This window comes from Myiozetetes cayanensis, unplaced genomic scaffold (assembly GCF_022539395.1).
Source record: "Myiozetetes cayanensis isolate MyiCay16 unplaced genomic scaffold, myiCay2020 scf9, whole genome shotgun sequence".
NCBI lineage: Eukaryota > Metazoa > Chordata > Aves > Passeriformes > Tyrannidae > Myiozetetes > Myiozetetes cayanensis.
Window position 1 is genome coordinate 7,948,092 of NW_026088185.1, and position 18,833 is coordinate 7,966,924.

General features: G+C 40.5%; 1 long non-coding RNA gene across 1 annotated transcript in view; it reads left to right on the plus strand.

The window, feature by feature from the left end:
- Positions 1–1,950: 1,950 nt before the first annotated feature.
- LOC126652904 (uncharacterized) overlaps positions 1,951–18,833 on the plus strand; it is a 51,979-nt gene continuing 35,096 nt past the window's right edge. The window contains exon 1 of the long non-coding RNA XR_007632069.1: positions 1,951–2,044. This is a non-coding gene — a long non-coding RNA (uncharacterized LOC126652904). The remainder of the gene's footprint in view (positions 2,045–18,833) is intronic.

An 18,833-nucleotide genomic window follows, 5' to 3' on the forward strand; every position in this document is an offset into this window, starting at 1 on the left:
TTTTTGCCATTCTGCAAAAAAGTGCTGGAGCATGTGAAGGTAAAACACTGTGTGTCCCCTCTCCACCTGAATGACCTGGGATCAAAGTGCATTTTAACTACAAGTGGACAGAGTCTATGGACTAGTGATAGTGCTCGGGAAGAACAGCGGTGACTCTGGTCTTTCAGCTGCTGCAGTGGCATAATGAAACTGGATCTTTCTTTATCCTAAGCATAAGGGTCTTTGCCTAGAGATTTCTATTTCCCACCCAGCACAAAGAGGGCAGAGACACATAAATCTTTGGGATTATGTTACATGACCTCTGAAGACATACAGGTTAGAATCTATAAACAAAGCACAATAAATTCTACCAGGAGAGAAAGTGCTGGATTTTTTAATAACACTGCTTAATATGTATTCATATAGTCCACTGACATAGAATTATCAGGGCAATAAAAATGAGAATACTGCCTTTACTCAGTTCAAAGTGTCCCCAGCACAAGTGTCATGACACACCATATTCCTACTTCTCTCTTAGATAGCAGCAAGGTGGTTGTTCTATGAGTTAGAGCTTTTGGTTCTCACTAGAGAAAGGAATTAATATTATGGTGGTTACTTTCTCTCAGTCCTTGTTTCTACAGAGTTAATGCACTGCTATGGGAAGGGAACATTGCTACTAAGAATATTATCTTTTTGGCCTCTTCTGGGTTTTGGCATGAGACAGTGAACATGTGCTCTCCCTCAGTTCACCTGGCCCTGATGAGACTTAGGACAAGGAGTTCCTGTCCTGTTGCCCCTTGCTTCCCAGCTGGACAATTATTCCCTGTAAGGAGCAGTTTCTCTTTCCTGGCACTGGCACAGTCACCTCTTTGCTGTGCTTGAACAGCTGAAGGCAGGGCTTTGCAAAGCTCTGCTATTCAGCCATCACCAGGAACAGCATGAACCAGGGAGGCTGTCCATGTCAGTGAGGTGCATTGCTTACACTTCCCAGCATCACAGACAAGAGAGTCCAACTCCTCCACCTGCAAAGGTCAGCAGTCCCCTCCCATCAGAGTCACCAGCAGCATTAAGGGAGAAAGCATGAGCCTTGCTGTGTGAATACATTCCTCAGACCTGAATGCACCTTAGGAGATCATTTTGCTGAAGTTCTTAACTAGGTGCATATTTTATAAGGTATCTCAGATCATATAGATACTGAGGTGAGAGGTGACTCTGCACAGGGAAGTGAATTCACAGTGTGTTTGGGTGTCAGATCTTGATTTTTCTCTTTACAGATATAGACAATAGCCTGGGCACTCAGCTTTCCCAACCTCCAGCTATAAACCAGTATGTGTCACATTGCCTAAAACAACAAGGTTGATCAAACTCCAGGATATTAATAAGCAGAGATTTGCCCCCCTTGCTGTCTGTAGAGAACATTTAAGTTATTTTGCAAACTTTTCTTCATCTTCAAAAAGTCCAGAGAAATACCATCTTTAAACAAAAACAGCTTCTCACATAACTGTGAGATTCTTGAGCTGTCTAGAAAAAAAACATCCAAGTATCAAAAGTGTCTGAAGAAAAGATGACAAGTCAGAACCAGTAACACTAGCATTTTAAATGAGAACATGAATTCCTCCAACATGTGGGGATAGTCAAAGAAAAGAGTAGCTGAGGACTGCACTCAGGGCAGACAAGGGCATTGCTGCAAAGTGAGATGGACAAAGAATCTGGCAGAACTTAACTCACAGGCTGCCTCAGCTGAAGTTGCCTTTTTCTTAGACACCTGTTGTTATGATTTTAAAACTCTTTTTTTTTTTTTTTTTTTTTTTTCCCCCCAGCCTCCTGCCTATCTTCCTGATGCAGATTTAAAGAAATAGGAGGTGGGTGCATTGTGAGATGAAGGATGGGAAAAAGTGAAAAAAGAAGAAGCCCTTATAATTCCCTGATCTCTTTCCCAAATCTAGGAAACAGGCTGAGAAATAGCTGCTCTTTAACCATCCGAAGAGAAAGCACCTGATGCAGCCTGCGTGGTGCCTGACCCCTCCTCCCAGGAAGAAGTGCCCCATTTCACTGGACCACTGTGGTGGGCAAGTCCCTTCTCATGCTCTGTGGCAGGAAGGGTATGGGGGAAGGCTGGCAAGGGAGCCAGGGAGCAGAGCGCCAAAAGCAGGGAAAGGAAGCAGGAAAACTACCAAGACAGACAGAGTGGAGGAGGCTGGATGAGAATTCAAACAGACACAGCCAAAATGAAAAGCTGAAGCAGAACACTATATTTAACAGTACTGCTCAATTGAATTTTTCTGGAAAACTTAAGTTTTGAAGGATCATGGAGTTAGGGAGTAACTTCAGTGCTTCTTCCTTGCTGCGTTCACAACCTTCACTGCTCACATCACTTCTGAGTGTAGATGGCAGCTTCCCCAGACTGCATCTTTGCACCTGGCATTTCCTTGAGCACTTGTACATACCTAATAAGGCTTTTCAAATATTATGTTTTGCCTAATTTAACACCATTGTCCTGATCTAAGAGCACACTATGGAACACATTTTAAAAAATAAGATAAATTTGGCTTCAATAAGAGCTGGGGAGTGCTGAGAGTACAACAGCAATCTAAGCTCACTTTAGGACACTGCCTACAGAACCAAGTAGGATGGGGAAAGGTCTTGAAGAAAAGTTAGCAAAGGGCAGTTATGTGGAATTCCACTACTTTTGCTCATACTTTTCTGATTTATGATCCTTTCCAACAATTGTAAAATAAGTAATTAATATTGCAACACAGACTGTTACACCATGAATCCATTCTGGTAGAGTTGCGTGTAACTTCAGCCAACTACTCCATGCTGCCAGCTTCATCTAATTCTAGAGAATATCCTTAAATTCAGCAGCAGAACACTGATCAAACCTTATTCAGTACCAATATACTGTTTGTCCTGGTGGAATTTATATTGTTGAATATGTATCTGCTGGGTCAAATTAGATCACATGTCAAACAATAGTAAAAATTTCTGAAAGTTACTCAAGATTACATTGAAAGCCCTTAAAATAAAGCAGCTTGATAGCAAATGCAGCAGTTTCAACAAGGGTTCAATATTTAATACTGTATTCAATTTTGTGTTTTGAGAGGCTAGCCAGGATGAAGCTTGAAGAATTGAAATAATTTATTTTGTAGGTCTTTATTCAATCCACACTGTAAAAAACACTGTCCATAATGGGCTCAAAACCACAACATAGATGAATTGCTTCATTCTGTTTCAACACAAGAAATGAATTGGATATTGTTTAATTAGGGAGAGATATTTTAAGATGCTGTGAGATTGACTGGAATATTTCTGAGACCTTTCTAGTTTGCTGTTGGAACTGAAACCCAACAGTGCATTTAACAAAAAAAAGAACTTGTTTCTTCCCTGGGAATTTACCATTATGGAAACTGCTGGGTGTTATAGAGCAACGTTCTCGTAGATATATGGCCCAAGTCAAAGTCCACTGAAGCTGGAACATTCAGGAGTAGACACAATGTCTAAAAGTCAGAACACTGTTGGATGTGTCTCACCTTATTCTGCTTGCTTTAGTGGAGCTAACCCAGCTACACTGGCTCAGAGCACAGCCTTATTCATCTCAGGCAACAAGGCAGAGCGTTCAGAGCACACACCAGCTCTGTGACAGATGAGTAACCAGCAGTTTCTGAGATATGGCAGAGCTGTAATTAACGATTATCTTCAAGACTTAATTACTTTTAATGCTCTCCTGTGACAGAGTGAGGTGGTAAGAGAGATTCTCACGCTTGTTTGTCAACAGAAATACCAGAGCTAATAACAGTAGTCTCTAATAAATTCCATCTTGACAGCTGGTCATATTCTGAAGTTCATCTCCTCCTGTCCCTGCCTCAGGGACAAGCTGAGGAGTGTGAACACCCACTCTTAATTGCTGGACAAGGAAGTTGCTATGACACAATTGCTTCTCCCATTATGTCAGTTTTTACCAGTGCTTTCAGAACACCAGGATCTGCTTTCCCTCACAATAACAAAAGCACAGACCCTTTCTAGACCCTGAAGTAGCCACAACCCTACTGCCAAGCTGCACTAGACAATACTGGCACACCACATGTTTTGGGGTGTACACTCAATAGAGAGGGTGAGCACACAGTTCAAATCATGCTGCTTGGTTTCCATCCTGAAACACAAGGAAATGTGTCCAGAATGAATAATCAGTGGTCACTTAACAGAATGCCAGACCCCCTCTGTTCTTTAAACAGCAAAACAAACCAAAGCCTTCCACTTAATATTAGAAAATACAGAAGTTTTATGTTGTAAAGGTGGGTAAGACTCATTTATTTGCAAATTCCTCTGGATAGTCAAGAATAAAGCTGTTCTGAAATACCACAGAAAACAAGAGTTTAGCTATGCCTTGTGTCCATCATATGAACTAACCATAAGGAGAGGAAGCCAGGCACAGATCTGTGTATGAACACCAAACCACTCAGACCCACCCAGCACAGTGGTAGCGACATCCTAAAGACTATTGGAGTGCCAAAAAACTACTGTTGTAGAAATAGCAGGAACACATTCTTCAAAAGCAAGGATTTCAACAGTGAAACAGCATGCAGTTTCTGAAGAGAAAAAGCATTTATTAAAGGAAAGATGCAGTTACTTGATGGTTTGTGAGTTGGATAGAAACATGGGCAAAAACTAACTTCTGCCCTCCAAACAGTACCCTCAGCTCTCATCTCAACCCCTTCTTGAACTGCTAACTGTTCCCAGAGTTGAAGGGGTTGCAGCATTTTACCAACTGATCCCCTCACCCTGTTTCTTCCCAACATGGGGAAGAGAGCTTCCTTTGACCCTCATGCTAGGATAAAGGAAGGAGAACATTGGAGAGCTGTCACAAACAACTCAGTTAAGCTCAGCTAAGCCTAATGTGGAGCACAGCCAAAAAATGTGTCTGGGGAGAAAGCTCAGACCAGCACATCCTTAATAGTCCTCTTAGTGGATGTGTCCACAGATTCCTCCCTCGTTTCCACACTGCAACTTGAATTACGCAACCTTAAGAGACGCTGTCTGGTGCCAGTGGAAGTGTGGAACACTGCTCTGACTAGAGTGCAGCCCTCCTGAAGGAGGCAGCAGCTTCCAGCCACTGTGGTTTTGGCAAACTGCTCTTGGTGCATACGGTAACAGTGAATCACTACGCTCTTCCCTCTAATGGGAACATACTGAGAAATCTCAAAAAAATTACACAAAGCTTTGACAGTTACAGCCATGGCTACAAAGCAACCTCTCAGTAGACACTGTTGCCTGTTTTACAGGTCTCTGGCACAGAGCATGAGGTCTGATGAGCTCCCGTTCTCTTGCAGGTAGGGCTCAGTTCACTTGTGGGCAGCCCCCCTTCCTGATTCCCCTCTCTTCCCCAAGGTACAGGCTTCAACCCAGAGCAGGCACTGGGTCAGAGAAGCCCCTTAGCTCTTTCAGGGTGCAGTGGTGAGGCTGCAGGCCATGCTCTGCATGTGAGGAGGTGCACAGAGGAGACCTGTGCTCTCATGCCTTAGTCAGGAGATTCTCTGTCCCACTACTCACATAGAGCACCTGATGGGCATCTCAAGAGAAGATGCCCTAGAGAGTGATCCTAAACAGCCACAAAGACCCCAAGAAGTGACAGGAACACCCACAGGTGTGTGATTTCCTGACAGCTACCGCCACTGGACAGAGGAGGGTACCTGAATTATGCACTGGAGAAGACCCTGAAATGCAAGCCCACATAAAGATACTCAAGCTGGAAATGACCAACACTTCTCACAAGAGAAATCACAGAATTCCAGAGGTTGCAGGCGGTGTGCTCCACCTACAGAGGGAGAAAGAGAGAAATGCAGTACCAATAATTTTTCTACTGCTTTTTTTTAGGAGCATCTGCAAAGGTGCTAGAAAAACTGCTTTCCGAATTCCAGTTAAATAAGACTAGCATTTTCTTCCAGTAATTTCCAGTAGGATGCACATTTGGTTTCCTGTAAACCATAAATTCACAAAGACAAGCCCCACAAACCAGCACGAGTAGGAATCATCTCAAGATTTATGTGTGTATGACATTTTCAAAAAATTCCCGCAAATCATTTATACAGCAGGACACGGACATGCTGTCTGTGAGCAAGTAATCAGGAAACCACATTTCACATCCCTGGGTTAGCATTTGAGGTGGGGCCTACAATACAGCTGGGTGGAAAAAAGGGAACTTATACATCCTGTAAATATAGTAGAGCTTTGCATATAGGACTAGACAGCAAAATTATGGAGGAAACAAGCCTTGCATTTGTTGGGGATGTGAGGAAGAGCTGCCAGCATTTGCTGAGATTTCTCTCTGGGTCTACGTCTATTCTGATTATGAACTGTGCCAGTGATGAAGGAGCACATTGAAGCTACAGCATATCCTCACTGATCTCTTGCTGATGTTTCTGAGCTGCATTCCTGGATCCCCTTACCCACGGATCCAGAAAGATTCTCCAGTTATTCCTCGTTCCTCTCTCATAATAACTTCTTACACATCCTTTACAGCATGTAAGAAAAGAGTAGCTGCTGCTGGAAATAACAAATAGACAGCTACTTAAGGATGCTCAAGTACCACCAGGAGGACTGAGATTTGAAGGGAATCCCCACAACACTGTTGCTTACGTTTCACAAGAGCAAGTGCAGCTCGTGGCTGTTCATCTGAATACCAAGTTGATTGTAAATTCATGATTCTTGTCATTTCAGGAAATTGTCATCGCCTACTCAGAAGCTGCAAAACTTTAAATGCATTTTTAGTGGGCATGGAGAGAATTAGGCATAATTTTATGACAAGAGTAACTAAAAGCTTGCTATCAACCCAGTTTAACTATTAGAGGAAGGGAACAGGGGAGCATGAAAACAGCCAGCAGCCTGGAGCCAGTTCTACTGAGAAAGGAGGAGGAAATATTCCTCCTTTTGCCTGAGTAGACCAGATTTCAAAAACAACTCAGGTTGCTTTATTGCTAATTGAAAAGCCAGCAATTAGCCCTGAGTGTAAAGGATGCAAATTCACCTTTTCAAACTCAAGAGGCTTTGCACTCACTTCACAACAGTCCAACCAGAGGTGTCAAGCTGGCCACAGTGACCATGATTTAAACCCAGGATTTGAAAAAAACCCCAAAAAACCAAAAAATCAACTTTCCAAGCAGTGGGACTGCCTGATTTCTTTCAAGTTAGGATGAATAATACAGATATGTTTAAATTTAAAATACTCTTCGTGTGAGCTTTATCTTCCAGCAGCAGATTCCTATCCTCTTTCCCCAGATGAGACAAGATATTCCTGAATATTTTATAACTAAAAATCTTTTTCTCTTTGCCCTCCTATGTAGATTCTCACACCCTGCAGCCCAGCGTGACAAGTTCTTCTCTTTGAAATATTGAGCCACTTTCATTGGGTCTTGTCAATCCTTTACACCTATTTTAATTGAATATTTCAAAGTGGAGTGAGATCAGAGCGCTCTGCCTGGGTGGGCACTCACTGGTGATGTCAGGCTCTCCCTCCTCACCTCCAGCTGAAGCGATCAGATATCTCGCCTCTTTGTGCCGAGGGTATGATGGATGTCACAGCCTAATGGGTGAAAAGTGGCAATGAGAGAGCTTGAAAAAGAGTAGATAAAGCATGCTAAATTTAGAAGCTGTTTGTTTTCAAGAATGGGTTTGAACTTTAGCTCACAAAAATGCGTCTCACAATTCTGCAGTTCCGTGACACGTTTGTTCCTGAGCTGGGCCAGGAAACACAAAAGTCAGTCTCTTTTTAATAGCAAGTCTCCCTATTTTTTTCTTTTTCCTCCCTGTCTCCAAGTTTGGATGCCTGAATCATATAAGGTAGGTGCAGCACCCAGGTCTTCTCTATATGCAGTACAGTAGATGAGAGTCATTGTAGTAGCTGCATCCAATCTAAGTTCTTTCCAGAAGAAATCAATGGGAAACACTAGAGACTTGGTGTTTTTCATACCACCAATACATAAGCTTCCATTCTGGTATAACATTTAAATCTTTTAAAATAAAACCTGAACAACTACTAAATGACTATTACATTTCTCAAGCAGGTTGTAAAAGTTCTAGATAAAATAGAAGGCAGCATGAAATGGGATCCCCTGTACTTCAATTACATTTCTTTGCTTACATAAAAAGCAGCTTTTAAAGAAGGAAGGATTGCAGAGGGAATGGCCACCTGAACCCAAAACCACTTGCCAGGACATTGGTGAATATTGGTGACCATCAGTTCCATTAGCATTAGGCCACGGGCAGAGAACTAAGAGAATATGACAAAAAGTCCTGAAGCTGAGTACAAGCAAAAGGAAAAAAAGAGGACAGTATTTTCTTGAAAGCAAGACAGTCAAGGAAATACTGGTAAGACATTTTGATGTTAGAATTATTCTTTGTGGTTGTTTTTTGGGGGTTTCTTTAGTGTGTTCTCTTTATATCATCAGTTTGTTTTGGCTGACAATGATACTGTGAAATTAATTATTTCTCTGTGTTGTCCCAGGCAGAATCTCCTGCAATTCCTTGATAAACTCCTATCTCATGCTCATGTCTTCATCAATTTAGAGTCTTTACTTCCCATTAGAATTAGTTGTTTACGGTTGACAAATATTATCTGTATTTTCCTTGCAAAAATGATCTTGGGGATAAAACTTCTGTTTTTATATTCACAAATAAAGCTCAACAATTATATGGCTTTTGGCATAAACAGGAACATAACAAGATTTCTTTTCAAATATTTTTCCTACCCTAAATTCTCTATTGTGGTATTTTGGATCCAACGCCTGAACATTCAGCGTAATTAATTAAGCTTTTTATTCTCAAGAGTATTTTAGTGGGACTTGCCAAAAAATGTCTGGAAAATAGCTATGCATTTAATAATACGTGCATTGGCTACTGTTCCAGCACTCTGTAGGAGTGGATAACCACAATAAGCATAAAACATTAGTTATGACTGGGAATCATGTCCCTGTTATTTAAACAGGGTTTAAAAGCAAGTAATGAATTCCTGGCTTTTGTATTATCCAAAATGATAAATAACATATCAGAGTGAGAACCCGGCTACAGGTGAAATGGGTATACTTGCCCGGGTTTTGAAGGGCAGTGCTAGCCATTTTGGTCATCAAAAGGTTAGGGCAATGGATGGAAAAGCAAAGGCTAAACATGTGGAGTTGATTGGGATAGTCTGGGCACTGAAAGAACTGGCTACCAAGACCAGAAATACACTCCAGAAGACATTCTGTGCTTAAGTAGCCTCTAGCAGGTCTCTACTGTTCACAATAATCTGAGTACAACGTCTGTCTCAAAGTCTTACATTTATTTTTATATGTTTATTCTATTGCCAGAGTAACGGGAAAGTAGGCTAATAAAATAGGCTTCAAACCCAAAGTAAAAAAGCTAGGTGACTTCACACTATGGTCACTAAACCATTTTTTTTTTTTTGTGGTATCTAGGTTATCTCGGTTAGAGCTTACTCAGGAATCTCAGTGCTACATGTGCTCTGCAACTGAAGAAGCCTTTACTCATCATCACTATGAGCTATGCCTCCAAAGGGCTGTTTGCATAAGATCTGTTGTGTTGTAGCCTTACTACTACTATATTGTCAATAGCAATGAAAAAATAAATCTACTCATTCTGCTTATAGAACTTTTCAATCAATGAAGACATTTGGGTTACTGGTTTGCCAGCCCTCGAGCCCATTGAAGGTTTCATTTCCTTGGCCCCAGAAGAGAAGAAATCAGTGCTAATGCAGTTCAGTAGCATTGTCTGAAATTCCTTTGAAAGGAAAACCAGGATTGCACACAGCTCTGATCACAGCTTTTCTCTCTGTTACCTACAAAGCGTGATAAACTAATAATTATAAAATCTGAAATCCTTCAAGTACCATGTGTTTTTTTCAACCAGCTTCACTTTATATAAATCTTGAACCAATGTGTAGGAAAGCAGCCCAGTGAAGGCTGACATATGTTTCTGCACTAGTAAAGGAGAGATCATATTTAGTTTTGAGGCAAGCATATGTGGCCCTTATAGACTGCAGCCTGACACTGATAATTGTTTTGCCCCGTGTGTTTGGAACTGTTGGGATAGACTCCACTGGTAAAAGATACCCTATAAAATATGGGCCTGACCCAACACTTACTGGAGTTAATTGGATTTTTTCTATGACACTAGCAGAGATGATTTTAAGCCCCCAGAGCAGAAGCTGGCTCGCAATTGTCCGCTTTCTCTTGTTATTCACAGAAAAGAAACTCTACTGTGCCTTTTCAAAGACGATAGCTGAGTTTTAAATTCATGCTTTTATTTTGCTTACAGAGAATGAATATCTTTCAATTTTTTTTTTTTTTTTTTTTTAAGCAGAGTTCTGGCACATATTCTCAGGGTCGAATTCTAATAACAACCCTTACAAAAAACCCCACAGTTGTGACATTCTTTCTTTGGTGCAGAAAACAATGAGACTGTAATGATGATGATAATTGTCTTTATTTTTGCTTCTGGACAAATGTCATCCATTTTCCATCCAGTCCCATTGTGCCAGGGCCTGAGCCATGGCCCCCAATAGGAATAGCGGACAAAGTTCCGCCTGGCCCAAATTTACAACCATCTGCTGAAATATGACAATCAATTTTTTTTTCTATGCTTTTCTCACTGCTGAGATCTCCTGTAAGAAACATTATCTTTAATTTGTTTTAAAATATTTCAGTTAAAGATAAGTCAAAATAACGGGTGCTAATGATGCACTTAATACTGTCCCACTGCAGAGGATTACCTTGTGTCTGTTACAGAGGTCCTTCACCTACTCCATGGAGAACTGCCCTCAAAAAATAAACACACCTGTTTGCCAGCACTCTCCCCTCCTCCAGCTGCCCTATTGCCCCATTTGAAGGGAGCGTCCCATGCAATTCTTGTTCCTGAAGTCAGATTTTTAAATTTTATTTTTAACTGTTGTTTATAAGAGGTTTTTTTCTTAAATATGAACTTTTCAGAGTTTGGATTTTGCAATTCAGCAGCACCCACGAGTAGCCCTTTGCAATGCTCTTTCAGAAAGCTCCGTTCTTCTATAACTAACCCTATTTGGGAAGTTATGCCTGGATTTGTGAATGGCTTGTGGCCCTAACACTAACCAATAGTGATGCACTGTCTGTTTCTGACCAACCTGAAACAAAACAGGACCTCTGAATTATTAAGGAACTGATTAGGTAATCCAGAAGCTCAGGTGCTGATTTAAGCCCAAAACATTTATGATCAATTTCCGTCACATCACTCCGTTCTTCCAGGTCCCTCAAGAAATGTTTGACATTCAGATCATGAGTTGTGTGGGGCAGCAGCTGTCTCTTGTGTAAATTTATGGTGGAAAAATTAGATCCCCAGAACTGTCTGGGGATTCTTGTATGCCAAGATCTTATATGCAAGTGTCCTTCTACAGAAATTCAGTGAACTACACACTGTCAATACAAATTTCCACTGAATTTCATTGAAACTAAGGAAGTAGGATAGAATTGTTACTTAAGACCGTGTCAGATGACCTATCAGTAAATAATTTATCTCAGAAGACAAAGGGAAATATTTAACAGGGAGAGAAAGGGTTTTTAAAATATTATATATTTTTAACTTCTTGCAAACTGTAGATAGCCACTCTCTGACATCTATTGCAAAATTCTTCTGGAAATTTTAAATCATTTTAATACTAAAAGAAGAAAAAAAACTGAAGCAAAAAAGATGTTTCTGGAAAAGCTATATATATGTACATATTATACATGGATGGCAGCAGCTAAGTATAGGTTTCAAAGATAACTTACAATCATGGGAGAAATGCTAACAATAAATGCACATTCAGAAATGGGCATTTTGGAATACTCTGTTATTCCACTCCTTCCCCTACCCTCACAATACCCCACCTGTGGGCACTTTACCTTCAGTAACACTAAGAGAAAATTTCACAAGATTTGCTCTCATCTTTTTAAACAGCCTTGGATTCTTACACCAGTGGTTTTTTAATGCAACTGAGTGGTCCAACCACCACTTTCCATCTACCTTCTCCATCGTTTGCCAGAAAAATTATCTGGACAAAATGCAATGCCAATATTCACTGAATGTATTTTTCCAGAAGCTCTGAAAACAACATTGCTTTGGGTTGCACACAATTTCTATTATTAAATAATAGCTAATTAAAAGAAAAAATATGGAAGGCCATCTGCATCTAGGGTCTAAAGAGGCCAGTTTAGCTTCTTCTGGAATATATTTCATCACTGAGCTGAGGCCACACTGCATGCTGGGGGTGGAAATTAGAGGAAGGATGAAAGTAGGTAGGAGAAACGGAAGTGGGGGTAAGAAAGGAGGGACTCACAGTGATCTTAGAGATGGGATAGATTTCTTCCAATTAATTCTGAATTTGTAAAAAAACTAAACTATTTGAATATCTTCTTTGATTATAGTCAATATATTTTGAATAGCTCGTTGCACATATATTAGGAAAAACAAAAGGATTAGCAGTTGTCTTGGAGGTGTATTGCTTGAAATTAATATTTGAATATCTTTAAAAATTGTTTCACATATCATCAGTCCAGCAGAGCCATTCTTTATAGCAGAAAATGGAAATTATTCTCTTCCTTACCTAATTTCTTATTTTCCCCTCCTTCCTTCATTAACAGATTTTGATTTAGCAGTTTCTATTGGAGACATAGTTCATCACTGTACCAAAGATGGTAACATCCAGCAATTTATCTGTCAACCTCTTTGCAATACACAAGCAATTTTTCATAAGAGAGGAATTTACAGGAGCAGTGGTCTATTGTTATGGCATATGGACCTATTAGTGGAGTAAATTTATCATTACACATGACATAAAAGATGCATTATCGGCCATTAAGTTCAGGTAGAAGCAAACCATTGGATGCCTACCACTGGATCTCTCCCACATCACAATATCCTTTCCAGTAATGCCTGTGCAGTCTTTGAAGAGAGTTTCCCTTTTAATGATACCCTACAATTAAACATGCATGGCTTTATAACATAAGCCAACTAAGATATTAGAATCAACGTTTACTACTATGTAATGAAGTCCACCCAGTTACAAGTCCATAAATTATTACTTATTTCACATGAACAGGAATGCTGTTTCTGTATCTGTCTTCTGCACCACCCTCCACACCCCCAAAAATAAATAAATAAATAAAATCAAGCTCTTTCATTATCCTTTTTTCACCTTAGCATTTTAATGCAGCAATGCCAGGCAGGGATGGGAAATCTGCACAGTCCTGTGATTCTAAAGCAGAGGAACATGACCCCCAGGCAAAAAGCCACCATGTCCCAGAAGCATAAAGTGAATCCCCCAAGGCTTTGCTCGTAGTCTCAAAACCCCTCTATTTTCAGTAAAATTATCTAAATACGAAAATTACTTTGTACTGTCACAAACTATGTTGCTGCCCCGAGAGAAGCATGATTTAATCTAAATTTACACCTGTAGCTGACTAGTTACAGGAAGATCATTTGTGTATTGAGTTTTGCCTATTTTCATTGTAATAATGCTCTTTGGCAAACCTAGATGTCATCCTCTCCCTCTCCCCCCCACTTTCCCCCCCCACTCTGTCTCCAAGAAGTAAAGCCAGGATTGGAAAGGTCATTCTCCCTTCTCCTTTCTCTTCTCCTCCACAATGAGAAATGTTCCAAAATAAGCACACCCCTTTCTACCCGTTGTACTCAGCTTGAATTCACCCACTGAAGTCTGTTGGGGTTTCACACTGAAACTTCAAGAGCAAGAAACACACAGAAGTGAAGAACATTTTCATTTAAAGAGTGATAAAATCTACCACAAATTCCCAAGACTGATCTAAAAAGATTAAGAGCTTTCTTCAGGTAGTTTGTATTGTTTGGCCACTTCAGAAATTTTGCTGCTACTTTAAAAACAAAACAAAAACACCCAAACAAACAATTAAAATAGGTAGGGGAGTAAAAAGTAGGAGTAGGTAGAGGAGGACTAATTTTACAGCACCAAACCTTGATTTTGAACTAAGTAGCACCCAAAAATCTAGCTGCCAGAGACAAAAGCCTCACGTGTCCCACATGCTGCTTACCAAGTAAGCTCACCATGTATTTTGTCACCAGAAACTGATCAGCTGAGAGCATTCAGTGTCATGTTGGAGAGTGTCATCCGTCCTATTACTGCTGAGTGGAAATGAAATAGAGGACACCAAGAATAAACACCCAGATCTTACACTACTTGATGAAACTTCTGCATGCCTCTTTTCCTCTCAAAAAAAAAAACCCAGAAGAAACATTATATTCCACACTGATAATGATGGCAAAGTCTCAGGAAGTAGCACACAGAAGAGTGGACAATTTTCTTTAACTAGTTGTGGCACTCAAAGGCAAAAATTCTATCTAGATACAGTGCTTCAATGTTGACTACTGGAGAAGAGACTTTTACTTAGTAAGGTAAGAAAGGCAGAAGGTAACCAGCGTTAATTCAAAAGTTCACGTTGAGATAAGATGATGTTCAGTGGAATTTGCCATTTGAACCACCATTGAAGAAAACTTCCGCCAGTATTAATGATTAAGAATCCCCTGACAATCCCTTGGTCAGTGTAGAGGAGACGCACAGATCACATACACCAAGCATGGACCTACATTACACACCTGCAGTGCTGCTGCCTAAGACATTACAATGGTTATTCTATTTTTTTAGCAGTGATATGGACTCTGCTAGCTTGAACAGAGTACATACAGAGGGGTGCCACAAAGGAGCCTGAAGCTGCCCTGGGTGCATTCAAAATTGGTAAAGAGGTCCCACTGAGTGATTACTTAGCAGAGAAACACATAACAGCTCTCTCACAGTGTTTGCGCTGTTGGCAACCATTACAAACCAATTATTTCCTTTGGTCTGTTAAAAGGGATAGGAAGATAGGCTTCCTAAGGACTTCCATCACCCCAGAATGGCATCACATCATTGCTTCAAAGGGAACTGCTCAGGAACACGAAGAAACGCTGTCTGACTTATCCTCCCACCGCTGATCCAGCCCACAAGCGACGGCTGGAGGAATGAAAAGTGCTCCCCAGGTGCCTTCTGTTATAAACTGGTGAAGGGAGGAGAAAACTCTCTGAAATCTGAAAGACCTCAATTGAAATGTGCTTGCAGAAGCATCTTTTTATCCATCAAATGCTTTTGGACTCCAATTAAGCAAAGTACAGAAAGGGATGAAGCAGCCCTGAATAACCTTTGCACAAGATAATGCTTGCACGCCAAGAGCGCAGAGAGCCATATAAGTTACTTAAACCTATATTTTTTTGTCCATTTGCAGTAACAGCTACCACTTCATGCTGTGTATCAACGGGCTGAGTTGTCAGTGGATGAAGCCTGCTATTAGCCAATGAGTAACATGGTTTCATGCCCCTCAGACCTTAGGCAGGGATTAGTTTTCACTGTGAAATAGGGACATACTGGCAACAAGTGCATTTTAAAACATTACTGAAACATCCGGTACACTTCAAACGTATAAGTTCTTTACATTTTGCCATAGTAGCAAGCCCTGTAGTGCATACTTAGCATTGAGTGTAATTACTTTCTTTTATGGAGTCTGTCCCAAACAGCATCTCTGCTGGGGAGGACCAAGTTTTAAGCCTGCTGTACTCAAGATCACCTGAATAACAGACAGAATAACTAGAAAACACTTCAGAATAAGGAAAACTTGAGCACTAGGAACTTGAAATCTGAATAACATGGAATAAAATGATAATGCTAAAAACCCCAGCAGAATAGAATGCCTCATTGCACTAGTCATAAGACTGCATTTACTGACTGTAGGAGTAATGTCTCAATGGCAGCTACACACAGTTTTACCACCAGGAGCTCACAGGGGAATGTTCCTAAAGTCAGACCTTATGGCAGTGTCCTGATATTGTTCATTCTCAAAACAGTCCATCAAACACAGGGGTAGCCTTTATCCTGCTTTACCTACCATTGTTCTGGCCCCCTCAGCTATTAATTTCCTTCACTTATGAAATCAAATAACACCTTCTGTGCTTGGTTGCTCTGTTCAAGATGGAAGGATTTCCATCCTTTGCAGGGATGGAGAAGGTGGACTGTCAGAGCCAGTACTGCTGTAAGGTCCTTCTGGGGGGCAGCACCCTGGGAGTGGAGAACCCCCTCTCCCACTACATATCCCTTTGAACTCTCCGCACCAGGAAACGCAGCCTAGCCCCAGGCATGTCTGTGCATACCTACAAGTCACAAAAGCAGTGGTAGCATCACAGGAAGGAGGACTGTGACCCTTTCACCCAGTGAAAAGGAAAACCCTCCAAAACTTCTGAGTCCCTGGATGCCCATTCCATGCCTTTCCTCCATTGTCCTCTGTCCTTTTCTGAGAGGAATTTGCATTCCTTGCCCATCTCACTGCTATAGGATAACTTGGGCTATTGCCCAAGTCACTTTAGCTCAGGTCTTAACATCCTTCTCCCCAGCTTAGTATACTTAAGTACTTAGAGTTATGACGAGAGACACTTGGACTTTCAGCTCCACACCTTTGACTGAACTCAGCAACTCAACCAGGTAATTTGATAGTGTCTGGTCTAAATACCTGAAAATACATTTGAGCAAAAATATTCCTATTTGCCACCTATGTTTCTTTTTTCAAGTATGTGTTGTCCTTCAACAGCACAAATGAAGCATTTGGGTACAGCAGCAGGAAGGTCAAGCAGAAGGTTGCCAGGAATCCTAGTAGAGGACACAATGCAGTGAGCTTTTAGGCCAGAGGACTGTGTACATTTTTTTAATGACTGTATTTTATTTTTACTCCTGTGAAGTGTCTTAGATGGCAGCCCTGGTAATCCTTACCAGACTGGGTCTCACTCAGGTATTTCCATCTTAAACGGTAAAGGACTTTGGAGTGAAACTTTATTTTAAAAAACCAAACAACAAGACACTTGGAATTCACCATCCTGTATTACTCCAAATAAGAAACCAACACAAATGCTCTGCACCTCACATGGGAGATGGGGCAGAAGGATACTGCATCCATTTGTCTACAGCATTAAATATCAGTCAATGTTAAGAATTTATGATTGTGTGCATCACAGTCAGCTTCAGCAGGTAGTGTTTTTATTTGTTTGACCAAGGAGATCCAACTATTGTAACAAGGATTGACCCTGTCAGCAGTGCTCAAGGCAGTTAAACATAAGATGTTATCCTTGGAAACAAATATCTGGCCCTTTACTTTTATAGACAGTAGACGCAGCTTGTTACCATAGCAATGTTGCATTTTTGTATTTCGAGGCTACAGTTGAAAGGGGCAAGCAACCTCTAAACTTTACCAGTGATGCTTCTGCAACAAAATATCAGGCAAAAATATCAGCTTTTTTGTTGAGACAACATTTGCAGTTCTGGGGAAAAAATGCTTAGGGTATCTTGTGCACGGTTGCACTGTGTCACCTAAGTGTTACAACCACACGCCTCATGTTGGTTTTGGTTAGACAGAAATTTTAGTGCTGCTCACATCACCTGTCTTCATTATCCACAGTGATAAGTGGACATGAGTGAGAAAATGAACATTTAAAATTTATTACTGCGTATTAATGAGCAGAAGTTTTTACATTTATTTAAATACTGATATTTAAAAGCTTCCCATTGGGAGAAAGTGAAACACTCACTAGAGTGGGATTGCATTTTAAGATCTAAAAAGTACCTATCTGAGTGTGCATGCAGGCAGATATCAAACATGCTCATGAGAAGTGCTCATCAGCTTCACAGTCATTTAAGTATCAGGAGAGGTACCTTCCTTTAGGAAGGCTCATTTGTCCAATTACAAAACAAGCCAAAATACAGTGAGGGAAGCATAGGCAAGCATTCTAAGGTAGAATCTGTCTAGCCAGGCAGTTGCCACAGGTCAGTGCAATGGATTTTACCAAAAGGATCCTCACCAACACACCGCTTTCATTGTCTACTAAACGCAATCAGAAGTCAAATGAAAATAGAGGATTGAACACCTAGGAACACTAACTCATAGCTCATTGCTTGGCAAACATAGAGAAGTACTTTAATACTGTCTCATGAGCAATGTGTTTGAGACTATTGTTCATGATGAGCAGGCTCCATTTCCCAAAATGGGAAAGAAAACTACTTTGGCAATGGCAAACGGCAAAGACTGCTTTGACTGAGAGTTTTGTGATTCAGTATGCAAGCTGGACAACAGCCAGTGATGGAAGGAATAGAGGTAGAGAGGAGAGAAGTAAGGATAAACCAAGAAGTTCTTTCACTACTGTCTAAGAATGAGTTCATATCACAGAGCCTTGGATGTCTCTTAAAGCTTTCTTTTTTAAGTAAGTATTTCAAATATTATTAATACTTCAGCCACTTTCATGGTTCTTAATTACATTTCTAGCTAGAATGACATCTTGTGGCATTGACTTCCATAGACAATCACACACTTTATGAAAGAATCATTGCCACCTAACCTTCAATTGCCACTTTCCAGTTTAACTGAATTTAACAAAGGTTCCTGTGTTATTTCACTCTTTTAAGGAGCTGGGGTGGTGTGGTGGAATCTTCAGGCAACTTTGTGGTTTTTTGGGGTTTTTCTTGGGGTTTTCTTTTTTTTTTTTGGGTTTTGTTTGTTTGTTTTTTGTTGTTGTTGCTTTTTTGGTTTATTTTTTTTTGGTTCCTCTCTTTATGCTCAATCCAAGAGAAATAAAAAAAATTCCAGATACAAAATTGAATACTTTCCCCCCCTCTTTTTAAAGAAAGTTAGTCCAAGGCAAACAGGACTGCTTGAAACGTTGGTCATGAAAATCTCTTGCTCAGAGAATTATCCATCTGTGGGCTTGGAACAAGAACAATGCAGACCTCATATTTGGACTCATGTAAGCATTTAATG